The sequence below is a fragment of the Chrysemys picta genome, chromosome 16 (assembly GCF_011386835.1).
Source record: "Chrysemys picta bellii isolate R12L10 chromosome 16, ASM1138683v2, whole genome shotgun sequence".
In the NCBI taxonomy this organism is placed as follows: Eukaryota; Metazoa; Chordata; order Testudines; family Emydidae; genus Chrysemys; species Chrysemys picta.
In genome coordinates, this window is record NC_088806.1 from 11,347,365 (window position 1) to 11,370,364 (window position 23,000).

The 23,000-nt window shown below is 48.7% G+C and overlaps 1 long non-coding RNA gene and 1 pseudogene across 1 annotated transcript in view; both read right to left on the bottom strand.

Moving 5' to 3' along the window:
* LOC135976000 (uncharacterized) overlaps positions 1-7,664 on the bottom strand; it is a 262,775-nt gene extending 255,111 nt beyond the window's left edge. Inside the window, exon 1 of the long non-coding RNA XR_010593233.1 lies at positions 7,470-7,664. This is a non-coding gene — a long non-coding RNA (uncharacterized LOC135976000). The remainder of the gene's footprint in view (positions 1-7,469) is intronic.
* Positions 796-22,354, bottom strand: LOC122173442 (zinc finger protein 436-like; annotated as a pseudogene).
* Positions 22,355-23,000: the final 646 nt, after the last annotated feature.

Below are 23,000 nucleotides of genomic sequence, written 5' to 3' on the forward strand. Positions count from 1 at the left end.
AGTATCTAGGTAGTGGAACATGGGTGTGTGATCATTGCACTGGAGGGCAGGTGTGAGTGCTATCTAGTTGCCTGAGCCTGCTGGATGCTCTGTATCCTGGCAACTCATAGCTGGAACCCATCATACTCAAGGAGCCAGCCGAAGGAGTTGGAGAACAAAGAGAGAGGTGGAGGCCAGGTGACCAGTTTAGCCGGAAAAGAGACCAAGGATGGAGGAGGAGCAACAGGGCGTGACTGAGGGTGGACTGCTAGAAGCTGGTCGTTCTCCTAGCTTGGGACTCAGATGGAAGAGCCCAGGGCTCTGGATCCCCCTCCCGCCCCCAAGATGGTCTTTGCTGTAATGTCATGCTTTCTGTGCTTACAAGATCTGTTCTACGCTGTGTTCCAGACAACTAATAAACCCTTCTGTTTTACAACGCTGGCTAAGAGTCACTGCTGACTGTGAAGGTAGGGTGCATTGTCCCTTTGGGGGCAAGTAATCCTCCCCCAGGTGTCCTATTCAGGTGGGCTCACTGCAGGGAGCTCACAGCATGAATCAGGCATGAAACAGTCTGAGGTCAGACCCAAGGAGGCGCTGAAGCCAAGGAGGCTTGCCCTAAAGCATGTACGCTGAGTGATGTAACATTACACAAGGGTCTTGTCTGAACTTCATTCGGAGTGGTTCCCGAGCACCAAGCCAGTGCAGCCCATGATGCTCCCAGCCCCAACGGGCCAATCACATACCCCAGGTCAATGGATACTCTCAATCTCACACCAGCGACAATGCTGCAGCCAATTTCTCTTCTAGTAAACTAACTCAAGATTTATTAGCTAAGAAAAAGAAATGAGAGTTTGAGGTTAAAACAAGTAAAATACATGAACAGGTGAGACCACGTTTGTAAGTCCAAAATGATAGTAGAGATGTAGTTATCTCCCAGTGTCAAAAAGGCTCCAGTGATACCCAAAACAATTCTGGAGAATCTCTGTCTTGCATCTGTAATGCTTCCCTGTAAGTGTCCAAACAGCTCAGAGATATGGGATCATTCCCAGGGTTCATTCTTATAGTTGCTTTCCCCAGAAAGCAATCTGGCAAGTGCTCTCATCACAGCATGGCCTCTTCCTTTGTTGACTAAACAGACTCAGGACATGTCTGCACTACAATTTTAAGTTGAACTAGGTGGCTGATGTCCACACTACCCTCCTTCTGTTGGTGGTGCATATCCTTACCAGGAGCACTTCCACAGGGAGATCCACACCCACAGTCCAGTCAGCTGCTGTGCTCCCGATGGGGAACTGAGAGCCTGGGGGAGGGAGGGTGTGCAGGGCTCCCAGCGGGGAGTCTGAGTGGCAGCCCAAATTGGGAGCCTGGGTGTCAGCCTGGCTTGGAGCAGAGACCCAGCAGCAGCCTGGCTGGGTAGCCGGGCCTTCTTATCAATTTCATGACTGCGGTGGAGGTAAGCCAACAGCTGATGTAAGTAACACAGTGTCTACACTGATACTGCCTCACCCTAACTACACTGACATAAACCCTATGCTTCTCATGGAGGTGGATTTATTATGTTGGTGTAGTAGGGCCCTTACGTTGGTGAGAGCAAGGCTGTAGTGTGTATACTGACATAGTTAGGTCAACATAAGCTGCCTTATGATGACGTAACTGTGTAGTGTAGACCAGGGCTAAGTTTGTAGATTTCCCAGTGTCAAACACAATGACCCATGCTTTGAAGTCAGCATGCTTCTTCATTTACCGCTCCAAGGCTCCAATTCCGATGCAAGAATAGTAACATTATGCATTCATTTGAGCATTCCAAGCAATCTTTCATTAGTTGAAATGAAGTTTACACATCAAATAAATTCTCATCCTAATACAATCACATGCTTTTGATCTAGGGTTAACTAAGTATAGGGACATAGCTAATGTAAGGTTATCGCAATCAACAGGTTTATGGATAAGCGAGAACAATTATATTACATTTCCTCTGAAATATACCAACACAGAAGTGAATTGGCCTGATCACAGTACAATACCTTTTGACACTCTTTTGATTTCTCTTAGCATGTGAGTGAATTAGGCTGCTGCCTTAGTCCGAGCTGGCAACCTGATAGACAGCATCACAGCTCCTTTCTAGACTTCAAGGGTATTAGCTTCTGAGAGCTGAGGACACTGAATCAAGTGACATTTTGGGAAGTAGATGGGCAGAATGTGAGGAAGATAAACTTAGAAGGTAACACTGCAACAGGATGGAATCCCTGCAAATCACCCATCACCTTCAGGTGCCACAGAGGCTGAAACAACATTTTTCCCACCCTGCTTCTGCTCTTTGTTATATTTAAATGTATTTTAAATGAGGAAAATGATACAAAACATCTTCAGCACACCCAAATTCAACGTGTGAACAACTGGGAATGAAACAATCTGTTCCAAAGGGTGAACTCCGTGGCTCTAACAGTCACTTTGCAGTGGGAGGAAGAGTATAAATGTAATGCTCCAGATTGGCTTTGACTAGGAAACAGAGACTGGGTCAGGTCATAAGGAAATGTGCTAGAGAACCCTGGACACTAGACATGAGCAATGTTGTTACTGTAAGATTAGTTGTGTTTAGGAGCTACCTAACTCCATGGAAAATCCTACTGGGGATGAGGCCTAGGTAGATTTTTACGTTGATATAGCTAGTTGAGATCACCCTTATCTCCTACACCTTGAGCTGACTGAAATTCCTGGCAAGAGGGACACACATTCCCATGAGTCATAGGACTATGGAGTTTTACAGAAAGGCCCATGAGATTCACTCCAAAGAAGGGCTAGCTGCAAAAGAAAAGGTGGGAAACCACATGAGGGCCCACGGTGAAGCAAATGGTGCAAACAGCTTTAACGGTCTGGATGTTGGAATTAGGAAAAGTATTAAAGAGGGAGAAAAAAGCATTTGTCAGCCCTAGATATGGTTTTTTATGATTTATCATTTCCCTTGTGGACTTTCTGATGCCTAACAAGTTGTGAGCTCTCAGTAAAGCGTTTCCCGCACTGGCTGCATTCATAGGGTCTCTCTCCTGTGTGGATTCTCCCATGATTCATAAGGTATGAGTGTTGAGAGAAGGTTTTCCCACACTCAGTGCATTGATGGCGTTTCTCTCTTGTGTGGATTCTCTGATGTTTTGTAAGGGTTGAGTGCTCTGCAAACCTTTTCCTGCACTCGGCGCATTCATAGGATTGCCCGCCTGTGTGGATTCTCTGATGTGTAATAAGGTGTGAGCTCTCAGTAAAGGTTTTTCCGCACTCGCTGCATTCATAGGGACACTCCCCTGTGTTGATTCTCTGATGTTTAGTAAGGCTAGAGTGGTCAGTGAACCTTTTCCCGCACTCACAGCATTCGTAGGGTCTCTCTCCTGTATGAATTCTCTGATGTTTAGTAAGGTATGAGCTCTCACTGAACCTTTTCCCACACTCACAGCATTCGTAGGGCTTCTCTCCTGTGTGGATTCTCTGATGTGTAATAAGGTGTGAGCTCCGAGTATAGCTTTTCCTACACTCACAGCATTCATAGGGTCACTCCCCCGTGTGGATCCTCTGATGTTTAGTAAGGGCTGAGTGCAGAGTGAAGCTTTTCCCGCACTCACAGCATTCGTAGGGTCTCTCCCGAGTATGGATTCTCTCATGTCTAATGAGGTGAGAACTCTGAGTGAAGGTTTTCGCGCACTCGCTGCATTCATAGGGTCTCTCTCCCATGCGGATTCTCTTATGATTACTAAGGCCTGAGCGTCGTCGGAAGTTTTTCCCACACTCAGTGCATGAGTTTTTTCCCTCTTCTGTGAGGTTTGTGTGCTGTCCTGTGGTTCCCCTGAGGTCTTTGAGAGTTGTCTGACAATTAATGGATTTACCCTCTTTCTCCCTGGCTGGCTCTCTGGCCTGTGCTGACTCTCATACAATTTTCCTTGCTCAAGACTTCTGGACACATTCCCTTTGGATCTTTGCAATAATATCCTGTGTGGTTCCAGTTGCACATCTTCCTTCTGCTGAAGATTCTGACCCTTCTTCTCACTCACCATCCCATCACCTGCTGGGATACAGACAGAAACCACAAACAGGAATGGAAAATGGAAGAGGAAACCAAAGTAAGTGCTGGAGAGATGGGGGGAAAATCAGGAACTGAATTACATAACCTTTTTTTCCCATAGGGGAGAGAAAATGGGAGAAATTTTGTTTCCACATCCTATCCAAACACTCAGGATGACAGCAGGTCAGGGAAGGAGCTACTGCCGGGGTCAGTCAGGATGGGCAGGAAGTCATGAGCAACATCTGCCCTGAGGATATGACACATGCTGGGGAAAATCCTGAACTTAGAATGCTCCGAAGGACTTTGTAGGGAGTCCCAGCTCTTTCCTTCAGGCACTGACAGGTTTTGAGTACATTTATTGATTCCTCACCTGGGCAGGCACCTCTCAGGATCTCTTGTTCCTCTGATTCCTGGATTTCTGAGACCCAGGGTTCTTCCCCTTTCTCCAGCTGGGAGATCACATTAGGTTTGGAAACAGGAAACCCTGCTCAGGGGAAGAAAATAAGGGACATCAGTTGAATTCATGGGACACTTGTCAGAAAAAAAGGTTCTATTATTTTAACCCCAGCCAGTAACCAGGCCCAACTCTCAAGTTGCTCAAAGGTGCTGGACACTCTGCTTTTGGGGAATTTAACTATCCCCATCTCTCCTGTGAACACACAAAGCCAGACACTCATCAAATGGGCTACTAAAACACAGAGATTCCGTGTCCCAGACAGTGAAGACTCCAGACAGTGGATAAATCCCCCGAGAAATGCTTCTTTCTGGCAGAGAGAGAACCAGAGACTATGAGCCATAGGAGAGCTGGAACAGGTGAGCATTGGCTGGTGGGGTTCAGCACAGTAAGGAAGAAGAGGGAGTGCAGAGGTCCCAGAATGCAGTATGTCAGGGTATTATATGTCAGGAAAGCACATTTTGAGGAAATGGGGACTCTAGTAAGTGAGGAGAAATGGAAGGGAGTATGAATTTCCCCCAGTGTGTGGATAACTCCAGTGAATTAAATACTATAATTTAGGTGCAACAGACTCTGAATCTTCTGGGAAAGAAGAATGTGAAAAGAAGAATCAGGACATGCAATTTTAGGAGGGACTGACTCATAGATCCCAGGAACCTGCAGGGAAGACAGATTGTGGTCACTGCAGAAGGAGAGTGAGTGAAGTGAGACCCTTTCAGTCCCCAGAAGTTTCCCTACCAACCAATGACATCACTAGAAAGCACACATTCGTGGCAGGAATGGAGCGAATTGTCGGTGCAAGGAACGTAAGATTTCAGCAAAGGTGGCTGGGTCACAGGGCTTAGGGAAAAAAACGTGTGTGTGTGGGAGGGGGCTAAAGGCTAAAATGTCATTGCCTTAGTAATGATGTTCAGGGTGCTCCCTGCTTCTGTCCTTAAAACTTTAGTGTAATTAGTAAATAGTTCAGCATGTTAATTCAGCAAACCTCAATGTTACTTATGAAAAAGACAAATACAAGCATGGTTCAGTGACAAAGGCACTCAGCAAGTTTTACTGCCCGCCAGGCACATTCGTAGTGCCCTGGTTACATAATGTGGCTAATCATACAGTATTTCATCAGCTGCAAATCTGAACAGGAATCCAAGGAGCCTGCCCTGCTGTGTGCCATGGAAAGAAACAATTCCAGATTACTTTTGGCATTCATGGAGCAGCTGCACATGGTGGACCGTTGCTACTGGCTTGGGAAACAAACACTGAGTGGTGGGATCATATTGTTATGCAGGTCTGGGATGACAAGCAGTGTCTGAAAAACTTTTGGATGCATTCAATTGGCAAGAGGAGCATTGTAGTGTGTACACAACAACTGTTTTGTTGATGAAATCTGACTTTTGTCAACAAAACTCTATAGCGTAGACAAGGCCTAAGTCTGTGTAAATATATGATCATGAGCTAATTGCAACTATTCATTGAACAGAAAAACAAAGCCGTACTAAACATTGAGAGTAACTTCAAGAAAACATGAAATCTGTTTATACAATTGGCTACTGCTACTCCGTATTCATTTCAGATCCTTCATCTGATGAAAAACTGGGAATTCTACAACAGGACTCTGGAAAACAAATTGTGAAACACAAGGGAATGGACACAGTTGTGAGCCAATCATTCTAAACTTATTTAATGTAAATTTTTCATTATTATGTCTTAATGGTGTGTTGGTATGATATGATTTCTAATTAAAAGTTTTATTAGTCTGCAGAAACCTATTTGAAGCATAAAGACATCAGTACTGTGGCGAGAACAAGAGACCATAACTATATATAGAAGAAAAATAACAATCATTTTTAATGCAAGAGTCCGACAATAATTTTGTTACGTATGCCTAGTGAGGCCAGAGTACATAGGAAGATAACATATAATGCCCAGAAACAATTAAGTGCAGCAACAAACCCTTAATTATAAGCATAGACACTCAGTACACTGACGTTTTTCTGTCACTGTAAGAAATCCACCTCCTTGAGAGACGGTAGCTAGTGTGATAGACCCAGGCCAGTGGAGTACAACAAAGTAGTAGAAGGCAGATATACTGGCCACTGGATTAGCAGTTTTCTGTTCCTTGACTGATCAGAGCAGGGGCTGCTCCAGGCTAATGAGAACACCTGACTCCAATTAACCTGCAAAGAGTCAGGTGAGGCCATTAAGATAATGTGGACACATGACTCTAATTAAGGCCCTTTTGATACTATAAACGGGCTCCCTCTAGTCAGGCTGGGGAGAGCCAAGGAGCCAGAGGAGAGGAAGTGCGGCTGAAGGGCTGGTTAATTAAGACACCCTCAAGCCATCAGTAAGGGAGCCCTAAGGTAAGAGTGAAGAAGGGAGAAGCGGGAGAGCTGTGGGGAAGTGGCCCAGGGAAATATAGCAACTCTGGCAGTGGCTGCCAACAGCTGCTACCATTAGGGTCCCTGGGCTGGAACCTGGAATAGAGGGCGGGGCTGGGTTCCCCCCAACCTGCCACTACAGAAACACCTCCTAGGAAGGGAAGACAGGTCCCTGTCAGGACAGGAGGCTAAACTGTTCTAAAATAAGCCCTAGGGACAACAGAGACTGTGGGAGTTCTCTCACCAACCTCCTTGCTGGCTGATGATGAAAAGGGCTCAGTAGCTGGAAACCTTGCCCCTCGAGAGAGAAGGGCTACGTGGAGGGTTGCAGTGAGCCTCTGCGGCTAGCATAAACTGCCTAGAAGCGCGGGACCCACAGGGACAAGGTTGGAGCTCTGCCACACTAGGTTGGCAGAAGAATACTTCCATCGACCTAGCAGTGTCTATACCAGGGCTTAGGTTGGCTTAACTATGTCTCTCAGGGATGTGATTTTTTTTTCACATCCCTCAGTAACATAGCTAGGTCAACGTAAGTTTCAGGTGTGGACCAGGCCTTAGCCCTAATCCTCCACAGACACCTTCCCCTTCCTTACACAGCCTCAGCCCTCCCCACCTACTGGCAACTTCTTTTCCCCTCCCACTGCTCCCTGTTCTCCCTTCACTCCCGAACAGCACCGTATACATTCTCCTATCAGATGGGCACATCTGACCGCCACACAATCCATGCATGACATAGTACATCTGTTTACTAGACTTTATTTAGAATTGACTCTTAAAATGAGGAAAAGGTAGGAAAGTTATCATTCAGTTTTCATAAATCCAGAAAGGATAAATTAAATAAAATGTAAAAATGCTATTTTTTCCAAAATGGCTGATAGCACAAAAAAAAATCACATAAGGAAAAAAAAAGGGGGAGGGGGATATAAAAACTTTAGAAACTTGTCAAAGTATATGATGAGAAAACTTAAAAGCAAGCCCCCACAATTATTAATAACTGATGGGACAGGAATTCTTACCCAGCGATGCGATATTCTCATAGTTCTCCTGCATGACGTCTCTGTAGAGGGCTCTCTGAGCAGGGTCCAGCAGAGCCCACTCTTCCTTGGTGAAATGCACAGCCACTTTCTAGAAGGTCACCACCCACTGAAAGAGAATAATTCCCCCAGTCAGTACCTGCTGCCCCAGTGATAATCACACTATTTATGGGAGAGCAGGGCCAGTAAAATGGAAGCTCTTGGAGTGGCATGGTAGCAGAGTCCCACCTCCATGCTTTTCAGAGCAGCTAGGAGGCATCAGGGTAAGGTGAGAAAGAGCCCCTCATTCCACCCAGAGGACAGAGGGAGGCACGTTCTTCACGTTTATCACACATCTACTAACCAGAGATTGATACAGTAGATGGAGCCCCCAGCAGGGTCCTGGTACAGCCCCCTGGAAGGAATCCCAACTCCCTCAAAATAAAGAAACAATATATAACAAATAAAAGAAAGGGGAAGTCGATAGGAAAGAATATAAGTCAGAAGCTTGGAATTGTAGAAAATTGAAAAGGGAAGCAAAGGGACACAAGGAGAACTCTAGGGTCAGCAGAGTTAAGGATGATATAAAGAAGATTTTTTTAAAAATTGTACTAGAACAAAACAAATCCTAACAATGGTATTGGTACATTACTAAATGGAAATGGTAGAAGTATTACTAATAATGAAGAAGAGGCAATTTTTTTCAGTAAATTGTTCTGTTCTATAAAAAAAATAAATGATTGTCAGGAATCAGGGCCTGCAAGTAGTCAGTCTGAAAGCAGGGCCTGCAGCAGAACCAGTTTCTGTGCAACCTAAGGTGTGCAGCTAGCTTGTAATAGATTGCCTAATTGGCTATACTGTGTGATTGATTGGAAGAGTCAGCAGACCAACTCTTATGTCCAGCAGCAACAGCAGTCCAGCAGCTGCTCAAAGCATTCATCAATGGCTGTCATAGCTCCTGCACCTGCTTCTTCCCAGATCTGCTCCAGCCTTGGACCCAGGCTTGCCTCACTCCAGATAACTAGGTTCTGACCCCGGGGTCCGACTCCTGATCATGTGTGCAGTCTTGGGACAGTCTACGCCTAAACCAACCATCTCTACTCAAAGTTTGAGAAATGCGAGTTCAATAAGGAGATAGTGAAATTCTTGGGATAGACGGTCACACCTGAGGGACTCACCTTGGACCCACATAAGACTGGCAGTATCTGTCTGGGCTGCACCCAAGGATGTACAGGGGAGCAACAATTCCTGAGGTTTGCCAATTTCTACAGGCAATTTATTAAAAGATTCTCTAGCCTGGTTTCACCGAGGAAAAAGGGGACCCAATTTTGCCTGGTCCACAGAGAATCAGTAAGCCCTTGATTGACTGACGAGTGCATTCACCTCATCACTTATCCTGATTCACTCAGATCCCACTAACCCATTTATATCAAGAACAATGCCTCAAACTTTGCCATTGGTGCAATATTATCTCAACGTGCAGGTCCGCACAACCAAATCCAGTCTGTGCTTTTTAATCTTGGAAGCTAACCGCCACAGAGAACAATTACGATATTTGGGGAAGGAGATACCATCTTAAAAGGTGGCTTTCAAGGAGTGGTGCCACCTCCTAGAAGGAACCCAATTCCTAGTCCAAGTCCTGATGATCCATAAGAACTTCGAATACCTAGGGACTGCTACATGAATTTGAAGAAGAGGGACCAACGGATCCCACTTTGGTTCTCACTTACATTTTGTTGTAATCTCTCACCCAGGAATGAGAAACGGGAAGGCAGATGTCCTGTTCTGCAAAGTTGAGTCTCTCACACTTGATGAAGAGCGCTCCATCACCATGCTCAAGGCATCCAACTCTGTCAACAGGACTATTGTCAGCTGTGTGACATCTTCCATCCACTACCTGATCCCCGATGACCCATTCCCGACCCAGACCCTGAATGATGCAGGTATCCAACCCAACACGAATCAGAGTTTCAACGGCTTCCCCTATTGCAAGGTTGTCTTTATGATCCAGAGGGACAATCTAGGCTTCAAATATTGAAACATTGTCACAATTCACTTTTGCAGGCCATTTTGGTCAGCTACAGACTTGGAATCTGGTCTCAATGAGCTTCTGGTGGCCAGGCCTCTGAGCTTACATCTAAGATTATATGCAATCCTGTGACCTGCGCGCCCATACCAAGAACTCAGGATTGAAGCCCCTAGATCTCCTCCAAACTCAGTCAATCAAAGCTGTGGATTCATGGGCAATCTCAATGGACTTCACTGTAGAGCTGCCATGCTCCCAAGGACACTTAGTAATCCTGCTTGTCATCCACCTGCTAACAACAATGGTGTACTTCATCCTGTGTCATACAATTCCTACCAAAAGGGAGATGGCGCGGCTCTAGCTTGAAAAAGCTTTCTGCTATCACAGGTTACATACAGGCATCATATTGGGAGTCCTTGGCATCAAATCCCTCCCCTAATCCATCTTTCACTTGCAGGCTAATAGGCAAACTAATAAAATCTTACAGAAGTATCTTTGCTTCTTTCTGAGCTACTGCCAGGGTGACTGGCTTTTCCCTCCTGTGCTACTCTGAATTTACATAGAAAAATCCAAGCCATGCCTTGATCCAATATGGCCCATTCTTTGCAAACTATGGCTACCACCCAGACTCGTCCATGAGTTACCCAGTACCAGCCACCACAGATATAGCCTCCCACCACATCAGGCGGACCGGGAGCTCAAAGGCCACTTGTAGTTCACTAAACAAGCCTATAAGCACCATGTGGGCTGCCCCCAATCTGCCCATAGGGGACAAGCTGCAGCTCTCTGCCCAGAACTTTTGATCAAGCCACCCATCTGCCAAACCAGACTATCAAGTCCTGGGTCCCTTCAATATTACAGAACCAGTGACTCCAGGAGCCATCAAGTTACAGCTGCTCAAGTTCTTGAAGATCCATCTCATCTTTCACATCTCACTTTTGAAGCCCTATATTGGGAAGCCAACTTGCTCCAGCCCACTACTGCCACCCATAAGATTCAGTCGATAGGAGGAGTATTTGTGTGACGTTGCAGTCTATATGATTTTATAAAAAATTGATAATGAGTGAATATAATGTAACTGGAATATGCTTCATGCAAAAGGTCTCTTGTAAGGTATCATCACAAAGCTTATTATCTACCGAGTGTGATCATCCTATTTGTAAAAATGTACCACTCTTGTATCTGAAATTAGAAATATGAAATATAACTCTGAGGGCCTATTGTAATTATGCAAAGTGTGGGCCATTAATGGTTGTTTGGAATCTTGATGACTCTCATTAACCAGGACAATTGTTTGCAGATGGGTGTGTTTTACCTGTAAGTCTTCCTGGTATACGTGTGTGCTGGCAAGTGGGTAATGAAGTCTTGCAGTGACATGTGATCATGTCACCCGAACTGGAATCCATCTTTAACCTGGTGTCTTTCCATTGAGAAGGAGGGGGTGGGAACCCAGAGAGGGACAAAGGGTTCCCGCCTTATGCAAAAGATATATAAAGGGGTAGAACAGAAAAAAGAGGAGAAAGGAGCCATCATGAAGAATCCCCTAGCTACCACCTGAGCTGGAACAATTGCTGTACCGGGGAAAGAATTGTGCCCAGGCCTGGAAGATGTCCAGTCTGAAGAAAAAACTTACTGAAGCATCTCTAAGGGTGAGATTATCTGTGTTCAGTTTGATTAGACATAGATTTGTGCATTTTATTTTATTTTCCTTGGTGACTTTCTTTGTTCTGTCTATTACTACTTGGAACCACTTAAATTCTACTTTCTGTATTTAATAAAATAACTTTTTATTTAGTAATTAACTCAGAGTATGTATTAATACCTGGGGGAGCAAACAGCTGTGCATATCTCTCTATCAGTGTTATAGAGGGCAGACAATTTATGAGTTTATAAGCTTTATACAGGGTAAAACGGATTTATTTGTGTTTAGACCCTATTGGGAGTTGGGCATCTGAGTGCTAAAGACAAGCACACTACTGTGAGCTGTTTTCAGGTAAACCTGCAGCTTTGGGGCAAGTAATTCAGACCCTGGGTCTTTTTTGGAGCAGTCGGGAGTGTCTGGCTCAGCAAGATGGGGTGCTGGGGTCCCGAGCTGGCAGGGAAAGCAGGGGGCAGAAGTAGTCTTGGCACATCAGGTGGCAGCTCCCAGGGGGTTTCTGTGATCCAACCTGTTACAATTTGGTCCACCAAATCCTTGACTCTTGGTGAGTTAGGGGAAAGCCCCAGTTTCTGGTGGACTTGGAAGTCTTTGATCTGGCCGAGTGACCTGAGAATAATAATTAATGGAGATATCCCATCTCCTAGAATGGGAAGGGACCTTGAAAGGTCATCAAGTCCAGCCCCCTGCCTTCACTAGCAGGACCAAGTACTGATTTTGCCCCAGATCCCCAAGTGGCCCTCTCAAGGATTGAACTCACAACCCTGGGTTTAGCAGGCCAATGCTCAAACCACTGAGCTATCCCTCCCCCTAACCAGTAGAGAACATCCTTGTGAGAGTTCCACCAGAAGTACTCTGAGAAATTTGGCCCTAAGGCTGCCGGGGGGGGGGGGGGGGGGGGGGGGGTTACTGTCAGCAAGCAGGACCCACAGCAGAGTCAGTTGGCTTCCCACACCATTCCCCATGGCTGTGACAGCTTCTGCACCTTCTTGTTTCCAGCCTTGCCTTGGTTTTGTTTCACTCCAGGTAACTCAGTTCTGACCCTCCGCTCCGATTCTGGACTTATGGCTTTAGCTGTGTGCACTAGGATCTAGGGGAGGCCCTGCACCACTACAGGGGAGTGAGTCCCTCTCCCTGCCCCCTCTCTGTCCTGGGATCTGGGGGACTCTGCCCTTCTTGGGACAGTGTGAGCGGCTCTCTCTGCCACCTCCCTTCCCCAATGTGAGCTGACGTCAAGGAGGCTCTGTCCATCTGCAGGAGTTTGATCCCCTCTCCTTGGCCCCATGGGAGCTGAGACTGGGGATGTGTGGGGGTGGAGGGAAGGTAACAAATTCAATCCTCCAAAATCCAGGAAATGAATAGTTAAGGTATACATCACCCCTCCGTGGGGCAGGGGGCCTGGCTAGGTTAGGGTGACCAGACAGCAAGTGTGAAAAATCGGGCAGGGGGTGGGGGGTAATAGGAGCCTATATAAGACAAAGCCTCATATATCAGGACTGTCCCTATAAAATTGGGACATTTGGTCACCCTAGGCTAGGTGGAAGGATAAACTAGGTGGGCCTTGGGAAACCTGGCTAAAGCAAAGGCAGAAGTCCCAGCTGGAAATGGGAGTGTGGGACCTGCAGCTTGGGCTACATAACCAGGGTAGCATGCAGCCCTCCAGTAAGCTCCTGCCTGGGATCTGTGAATGCAGCCGCACAAGGCAGGAGAGAGCAGGTCTTATCTTCTTACATGCTCATGGCTTCTCCAGTGCCAGCTAATGGCTGCCAGGCATGGACAGGAGTGGGAGAGTGAGCTGGAAGTGTTTGAGGGAGGGGTAGGGGTGAAAGATAGCAGCGCACCAGTCTCCTCTTGTATACGGAGAGTTAATGTAACCACAGTGCATCAGGTGCTCCTGTGTCTGCTCCATGCCTTGATCCTGCCTTGTTCCCAGTTTTGCTCCTCTCCTGCTTCCCAACTCCAGCTCTGACCCTCCTGATTCCTGACTTCGGCTCTGACCATTGACTCCACTTCCTGGCTCCCAACTCCTGCTCCAACCACTAGGACTGACCACCCCCAGCCTGGTCATGACATGATGTCATAAAGCTGTCAAGATTTTGGGCCACAAAGCATGCCTGAAATGTCTCCCATCAGTCCCATTAGCAAATAGACACTGCAAACATTTTGAAACACCATTATCCCCAGTGCACTGTAACAACAGGTAGGGATGATGGGAGAAACAGCTAAGAATCACATGGCCACTGAGAGTCCCAGGGGAAAGACAGCTGGACTGGGACAATTCCTGGCTCTGCTACTGGTCTGCTGCATGACCTTGGGCAAGACACTTCACCTCTCTATGCTTACAATTACCCTATGTGAGAAGTATAACTGCCTGAATTAACATTATCTCCTACAGCAAACATTTCTAGTTATAGTGTAAAAAAACCCCAACCCCCTGGAAATGGGATAGATTGCACCCTCAGCAAGTTTGCGGATGACACTAAGCTGGAGGGAGAGGTAGATACGCTGGAGGGTAGGGATAGGGTCCAGAGTGACCTAGACAAATTGGAGGATTGGGCCAAAAGAAATCTGATACTGTTCAACAAGGACAAGTGCAGAGTCCTGCACTTGGGACGGAAGAATCCAATGCACTGCTACAGGATGGGGACTGACTGGCTAAGCAGCAGTTCTTCAGAAAAGGACCTGGGGATTACAGTAGATGAGAAGCTGGATATGAGTCAGCAGTGTGCCCTTGTTGCCAAGAAGGCCAACAGCATATTGGGCTGCATTAATTAGTAGGAGCATTGCCAGCAGATCGAGGGAAGTGATTATTCCTCTCTCTTCAGCACTGGTGAGGCCACATCTGGCGTACTGAGTCCAGTTTTGGGGCCACCATTACAGAAACAATGTGAATAAATTGAAGAGAGTCCAGCAGAGGGCAACAAAAATGATTAGGGGGCTGGGGCACATGACTTATGAGGAGAGGCTAAGGGAACTGGGATTATTTAGTCTGAGGAAGAGAAGAGTGAAGGGGGATTTGATAGCAGCCTTCAACTACCTGAAGGGGGGTTCCAAAGAGGATGGAGCTCAGCTGTTCTCAGTGGTGGCAGGTGACAGAACAAGGAGCAATGGTCTCAAGTTGCAGTGGGGAGGTCTAGGTTAGATATTAGGAAACATTATTTCACTGGGAGGGTGGTGAAGCACTGGAATGGGTTACCTAGGGAGGTGGTGGAATTTCCTTCCTTAGAGGTTTTTAAGGCCTGGCTTGACAAAGCCCTGGCTGGGATGATTTAGTTGGGGATTGGTCCTGCTTTGAGCAGGGGATTGGACTAGATGACCTCCTGAGGTCTCTTCCAAGCCTAATCATCTATGATTCTGTGATGACTGATTACTCTCACACTTCCACTGTGCTGTTGCAGATGGTGCATATCACTCAGAGAACAGGGCCCATGACAAATGCAGCACAAACCCCTGCCCTTTGCTAAGACTGAATTTGGTTTTTGGTGAACAGGAGGTACTTACATTAGTTCTACTCTGAAACACTCAGCCTGCTCCCTAGAAACCATCTCACTCCTGGATCATGTCAACACTGGAAATTTCTTCAGTATAATTTACATTGCTCAGGGCTGTGAATAAGCCACCCCTGAGCATGGGGACTGGAGTTAATAAATCGATGGGCAAGCTCTCTCCCGCCAGCTTACAGCGTCTGCACTAGAAGCATTGGTGCAGCTTTGCCTCTGTAGTGCTTCCAGTGCAGACGTAGCCTTGGTAAATGTAACAACACCTTCACTCCCTTTTGCAGCCCTTCCACCCTTCCCCAGAAGATTTCCAGCTAACTTTCCACTGTCACTGACCCATCACTGAGCACACAGACGGCGCTCCTATCCCACCTTACTGCTGACAATCCCCACGGCAAGAAGACCCCTGTGGCCTGCTACTAACACAACTCAGTGCAGACATGATGCAGATTGGCACCTCAAGGTGCACATACCTCTCTTTCCTTTGATCATACCCATGGGGGAGAGACACTCAAACCCAGATCTCCTCATATCACAGTCACGGTTCTGTGACACTCCTCAAATTAATGCCCAGATTTCATCACATCACAACTCTACCAAGCTGCTCCAACTAACCCCTCTACCTTTCAGTGCAGCTACACCTAACACAGTGAGTGCAGCTGGAGTGCTGGCATAGAATGCCCAGTGGCTGTTGCCAGCTTCAGGGGGCAGAGTTAAGGTTGCATTGGCATGTACATTAGCTCTGTATTTCCAAGTTTTTGGAGGTTTTAATTTTGCTGAACTTGACTAGGGTTACCATCCGTCCGTATTTCCCCGGACATGTCCGGCTTTTGCGTCTCTAAATAGCCGTCCGGGAGGAATTGGTAACAAGGTTAAAATGTCCGGGTTTTTTTCTCCCTCGCCTCCCTCCCTCCCTTCCATGCAGAGTGTGGCTGCTGATTGGGCGGCTAGGCCGATTGACCCACTCCCATTGGCCTCCAGCAGCCAGAGCCCTCCCCTGCTCCCCCCTCCCTCTCTCTGTAGTCCTCTGTAACACACAAACAGACCCACGTGGAGCCAGAATGGTAAGGGGAGTGGGGGGGTGCAGTTAGGGAGCGGGGGAGTGTTGGATGGGTCCCCAGCCTCCACCTGCCACCCCCCCTCCGTGCATCCCCCCCTCGGTGGGTCCCCCATTCCTGTCTGCCTGCTGGCTCGGCAGTACATGCAGACAACTGCTGTCTGCTGCCCCTGGGTCCTAGTGCCCCCATCCACTAATGGGAAGACAGGCTGCCCTTACCCTGCCCTTCCACCCTAGCCCTGAGCCTCTCCAACACCCCAAACCCCCCAGCCTTCATCCCCACACACCCTAATCCTCTGCTCCATCCCTGAGCCCCCTCCTGCATCATGAACCCCTCATCCCCAGACCCACAGCCCTCACCCCTGCATCCCCTCCTATCCCCAAACTCCCTCCCAATCCCCCTCCCTCTTCCCACACACCCCCTCCTGCCCTCAAACTTCCTCCTAAAGCCTGCACCCCCTCCCTTTGCACCGCCTCTCACCCCCAAACTCCATCCCAGAGCCTGCACCCCTCACCCCCTCCTGCACACCCACCCCCTGCCCCAGCCCGGAGCCTGCACCCAGCACCCAAACTCTATCCCAGAACCTGCACCCCTCCTGCACCCTAATCCCCAGCCCAGGACCTGCACCCCAGACCTCCTCCCCCCACCCAAACCCCCTCCCAGAGCCTTAGGCAGGTGGGGTGGGGGGTTCTGGGCACCACCAAAATTTCTACAACCCTGCCACCCATGCGAGTGGATAAGGGTCAGGGCAGTCAGGGAACAGGTAGGGTCCTGGGGGGGGGCAGTTAGGGTAGGGGGTTCTCAGCAGGGGACAGTCAGGGGACAAGAAGCAGGGGGGGTTGGGGTTCTGAGGGGAGCAGTCAGGGGGTGGGAAGTGGGAGGGAGTGGATGGGGCGGGGCTAGGGCGGGGCTTCCCCCCCCCCAGTGTCCTCTTTTTTGTTTGTGGAAATATGGTAACCCTAAACTTGACACTCTGGCAGGGCCCAACATACTGCTGGGCAACCTTACCTCTGCATTAATGAAGGTGTCAGGGACTAGATGAATGTTCAGTAAATACCCAGAAAGTGATGGCTCCCCATCCCTACCTGCCATTCACAATGGCAGCAAAGCCCTGGGCAAGGCAACTTTCACAGGCAAAGGAACAGGAATGGAGCTGGGAGGTTCTCTGGCAGCAGGGCCAGAGCAGCAGGAGATGACAGGCAGCTGGTAGTTGGCATAGAACAGAGTTGGGCCATGGTGGGGGGGGGCAGCAGTTGGGACTTGGGTTACCTGGGACTGGGCAGTCTCCATGGGGGACACCTGCACCTCCCTTCCCCTCCTGTGCCCCTTTCATGCCCTGTTGTTGGCATGGAATAGCCCCCCCTACTCCCACCCCAGAGGCAGCTGTGGCTCTCACAAGCAGCACCCACTAACTCTCTTCCCACGTGGGGAATGACTCAGGGCAAAAAACAAATTTCCCACCTACGCCCAGACAAATCGCTGCAAGTAAAATGGGTGGGCGAACGCCCCAAGTGCGAGGGGATTTTAAATTGGCATTGGAGAACTGGAAAGGAAATGGGGCAAAAATCAGCGGAGGGGAATCAAGAAATGGTCAATAAATTGACCCTGCTGGGGAGCAGCGGCTGCTCAGTCCGGGCTCCCAGATCCCAGTGGAGTGAGCAGCAGTATATATTTTAAGAGCACTCACAGCCGGCACAAATAGCCCCTCCCCAGCCCTTCTCTGGGCGTGTCAGCACTGCTGCCATTGCTGGCACACACGGGAAGGGCACAAAGGGGAAAGGAGAGAGAAACGGGCAGAGGCAGGAGGAGAAATAAATAGGCAAAGGGGTTATACCCTCCCAGACCCCTCCACTGCATAGCCCCATGGCAGATCATGGCCGTGCTTGGACATGGACCAGCCATGAAGGGGAGACAGAGCTCCAGGCTCCAGGATGAACATTTTTCAACCCCCCCCAAGGAAACTGCATTTCCCATCTGCCTCAGGCTCTGTGCATGCTGTGTGAGGGGGCACTGCGTTCCTCCCACAGCAGCCCAGGGAGAGAACAGCCAGCCCCCAGGGCCCTTCCCCTCCTCTAGGCTCTGTCTGGAGACTGGGTGTGGGGTTGGGGCAGGGAATGGGTCACAGGAGTGCTAGTTCCTGCTCTGTCCCTGTCTCTATCTTGGGGTGAAACTCACCCCCAGCCTGGAGACCCAGAGTAACCTCCCCCCATTACACACAACCACAGCCCAGCATGGGGGCTGCAGGGAGGAGGAGCGGTTCTGCAGCAGGGACTCTGCCCCCTCTGCGCCCAATGGTGGGGGCTCTGGTAGCACCAAATGGGGCAGAAGCCATCACTGCAAGGGAAGGCCGAGGGCAGGGGTTGTGCTGGGGTCCCATGCCTGGGAAGCGGGGCTGGAATTCACCTCCCCATCCCAGCATTTCACCTGCACAGCCCAGTGACTTGGGATTTACCCCATGAAGTGAATTTCACTCTGGGTGACTGCGAGCCAACCGCGGAAAGCTCCTTGTGCTTTGGGTCCCCGCTGGCCAAAGGAGGTTAGTCATATTCCCTCCCCGGACTCCCGGGGCTGGCCAGTGTGTTCTGGGAATCGTCAGATGAAAATTCATTAAGAACTAGGACATTGGCGTGTTTATTATTAAATCCCCAGAGACCCACCAATCCCGGCCTTCCCTCTGCTGGGCTATAACAATCTAAGGGACTCAGCTGCAGACCCTGCAGCGAGCACCGGCCCCTCCCCACTGCCCAGGACCTTTTAAACAGGACAGGGGAAAATGGAAATACTAGGGGCCAAATTGTGGAAGCTGCTTCCAACCCCAAGTTTAAATGAAGCCAAAGCTCTGTCTCTCCCAGGGCCTGGCCCTACGTGCAAAGTAATAGACACATGCCTGAAATCTGAAAGGGATACTTTAGATCAGACAGAATTGAATGTATCGGCTCACTTCAGGGAATTAACAATAAAAGGAACAATCGAGTGCAGGTGGCGCCCTGAGGGGAAAAGTCGCCTGTGTCTTTACAAATCCCTTTAATTGAATGTGGGACTCCACATGTTGAAATGCTTTCATCCTACCACTGCAGCTATGGCCTGGTGTCACTACAGGGCAGAGTTAAGGTTGTTGGGGTGCCTTATGTGGATATTTAATTAATGGAGATATCCCATCTCCTAGAACTGGAAAGGACCTTGAAAGGTCATCAAGTCCAGCCCCCTGCCTTCACTAGCAGGACCAAGTACTGATTTTGCCCCAGGTCCCTAAGTGGCCCCCTCCAGGATTGAACTCACAACCCTGGGTTTAGCAGGCCAATGCTCAAACCACTGAGCTATCCCTCCCCAATTTCCTAGCATGTTGGGATTGCTTTTAAATAAACTTGGCAGAATTTGATTTTTTTAAAATCATTTTGATAGAGATTGATGTCTACTGAAGCCTTTCTAATTTTATGGATTTAAATTTTCACAGTTGTGGGGAATTTGGGTTGGGACCAGACAATTATTCAATGGCAGATGTTGAGATTCAAGTTACAGCTTTATAACTGCTCAGATACAAACCGTCAACAAATGTACAAAAGTAAATATCATTAAATCAATTGAAGAGGTTCTGAAACAGCATTTTCCCCTTACATTGCCTCTCTGTGACTTCAGATTATTATACTCAAAATGGGTTTTTCGTTTGTGTGTGTACAGTGAAATCAACATTTGCCGATATTGACTGATTAAAAATCCAATCCTTTCAAGCCTATTTTTAAATATCACCTTAATTCTTGAATTTGCTGCTTGATGAAAGGAGTGGGATTTAATAGGTTAGAATGGGGGGGCCAAAGAGGAGGTGGAGGCTGGGAGCCAGGACTCCTGGGTTCTATGGTCAGGGCAGTTGGATAGTAACTGAGCAGGGACTGCTTGCCCAGCCCTAGAGTGGGACACATCTGGGAGGAAAGGCAGTGATGTGGTTAAGGCATTTCTAAGGGTCTGTGTTCCCTTCCAGCTCTGAAACAGCCTGTGGGACTTTCAGCAAGTCCCTTACTCACTTTGTGCCTCAGTTTCCCCATCAGTAACCTGTAACTTTTCTCACAGCAGGAAGAGGAGGCAGGGATCTCTGCCATGGTGCATATTCTGGCATGGAAGAAGTAATATTAGAATCTGCATTGACAATGAAAATAAAAGGGACAGGCTACATTCCTGCTTCAGGTCACAAACTGCCCTTGGGCTGGGTTTCTGGGGGAATTTTCCCACATAATACTGTATGATAAGGGTCCGTGTGCAGCGGGTGGGGGAAGGGTTACAGTGTCTTTTGCTGTTTCTCAGAGAGAGGGTATCAGGCTGGTTGGGCCAATGACTGTGATCTACTGGCGAGATCCTGGCCTGGATGGACCTGAGTCTGATCAGGAGAAGGTGAGCGGGACAATTTAACCCCCTGCAATCTTTAGTATGAAGAATGACTCAGGACAACAGGTTCCCTCCAAAACAGAGAAAAGGCTGCCATTAAAAACAGCCCTCCACACCTGAGAGGCCTTTTTCAAATCAATCTTCCATCACTACATGGGACATGGTAAAATCTGAAATTTGACATTGGTGTTTAGTGATTAATTAAAAAGGAGGCAAATATAAGGAATTTGAGATCCTTTGTCACCGATTTCAGGAAAGTGGAAACATATGAGGAATTTTGTACCAATAGTTGATACAAGGGAAAAGGGTAAAATGTGAATGGATTTCATATAAATGTTTTGTTAAGTCAAGAGAAAAGAGGCAAAACTTGCAATGATTTTATATCACTCAATAGTCAAGAATCGGCTCAAAGGGCAACATCTGAGCTATGATGTGAATATCTGATAATTAGATGGGATATCTCACGGATAATGGATCAGACCTGGATTGCTAGAGAGAAAACGGGGGGAGATTTTCAAGCATAGAATCACAGAATATCAGGGTTGGAAGTAGGGTAACCAGATGTCCTGATTTTTGGGTCATTTTCTTATATAGGCTCCTATTACACCCCCCCCCCATCCTGATTTTTCACACTTGCTATATGGTCACCCTAGTTGGAAGGAACCTCAGTAGGTCACCTAGTCCAACTCCCTGCTCAAAACAGGACCAATCCCCAACTAAATCATCCCAGCCAGGGCTTTGTCAAGCCTGACCTTAAAAACCTGTAAGGAAGGAGATTCCACCACCTCCCTAGGGAACCCATTCCAGTGCTTCACCACCCTCCTAGTGAAATTTTTTTTCCTAATATACAACCTAAACCTCCCCTACTGCAACTTGAGACCATTGCTCCTTGTTCTGTCATCTGCCACCACAGAGAACAGTCTAGATCCATCCTCTTAGGAACCCCCCTTTCAGGTAGTTGAAAGCATGACAATCAGTATTTTAGAAATGAGGAGAAAATGGGGCAAAAGCTCAATCTTTGCTAATCTAAGAGAAGCTCTGCGGGGACTTTGCGTTGACAGTCAGTGATGGGAGGGGAAGTGGGGAAGCCGGAGGGGGAAGGGGGCCATGTTCAATACACAACCGGAAGCCATGTCCCACCCCCCTTTTTTGGCCGGACAGTCACGTGTCAGCAGGGAGCCCGGGGGCCATGCGGCTTTCACAGGGGAAAAGATGGAGCCAGGTGGTTCCTGGCAGCTGGTGGCTGCAGGGGAGCTGGGTTGGGCCGGGTAGGAAGCGGGTGGGACTGGGTAAACCGGGGCTGGGCACATGTGGTACAGTAGCTCCTCTCCCCGCCGCCAGTGCCCCTTCCATGAAGGCCCCCCATCCTCACCCCAGAGGCAGCTGGGTCTCAAGGCTCTCCCACTAAGCCCCGATCCCTTTGGGGGAACGACTCAGGGCAACACTTTCCCACCCGAACAAGGACAAATCGCTGCAGATAAAATGGGTGGAGAATTCCCCCCCCCCCCATCTGACCTGATTTTCAATGGACATTCGGAGAAATAGCGAGAAAACGGGGCAAAATCCGGGGAGGGGACTAGATTACAGATCGATATTGAGAGAACAGGGGGAAGCTACATCTTCCTCACTTACCTGCAGCCTCTGGCTCAGGGGCTGGTCCCAGCTGGAGAAAGCCCCCCCACCCCCGGCCGGGCAGGGAGGGGTTAATGCCGGGCTCCCCCCAGCACGGACCTCCTGGGGGGAGCAGCAACAGCTCAGGGCTCCCGGATCACACCGGAGGCAGCAGCTCCTTGTATTTCCCCACGCCCGGGAGCTGCCCCGGGTCCGGTCTCTGGGCTTTGTTCTCGGAGTCTGATTCCTACCTGCTCCTTCCTCCGGCTCCCACCTCTGCCAGCCCGCAACCCCCTGCCCTGAATGTCCCTCCTGTCAGCACTCGCAAGAGGCCATCCAGCTAGGGGAGAGGCCCCCAGGGACAGGCAAGTGACCAAGTCTCTGCCGGTGGGGTAGGGAACAGGGGAAAGGGCTGGAAAGACAGAGGGAGGGCAAATGGCCGAAGGGGACATATGTAGGGAGAGAGGTTCCCAGCTCCTTTTCCTGCATCCCTCCTGAGTGCTGGGGAAATCCCCCCAGTGTCTAGCAAGTCACAGATCATAGATCAGGGTTGGAAGGGACCTCAGGAGGTATCTAGTCCAACCCCCCTGCTCAAAGCAGGACCAATCCCCAACTAAATCATCCCAGACAGGGCTTTGTCAAGCCGGGCCTTAAACACCTCTAAGGAAGGAGATTCCACCACCTCCCTAGGGAACCCATTCCAGTGCTTCACCACCCTCCTAGTGACATAGGGTTTCCAATATTCAAGGGAACTCACCCCGGTGTCTCCTTCATGCCGGTGACCAGCCTGGCTGAGAACAGTAGAAACCCACTGCTGCTGCTGTCCCTCCCCACCCTGCCCATTTGTTACCCCTAAGACTGGGTCATGGCTGTGGTTAGCTTGTCTGCTTTCCGGGGCAGGAACT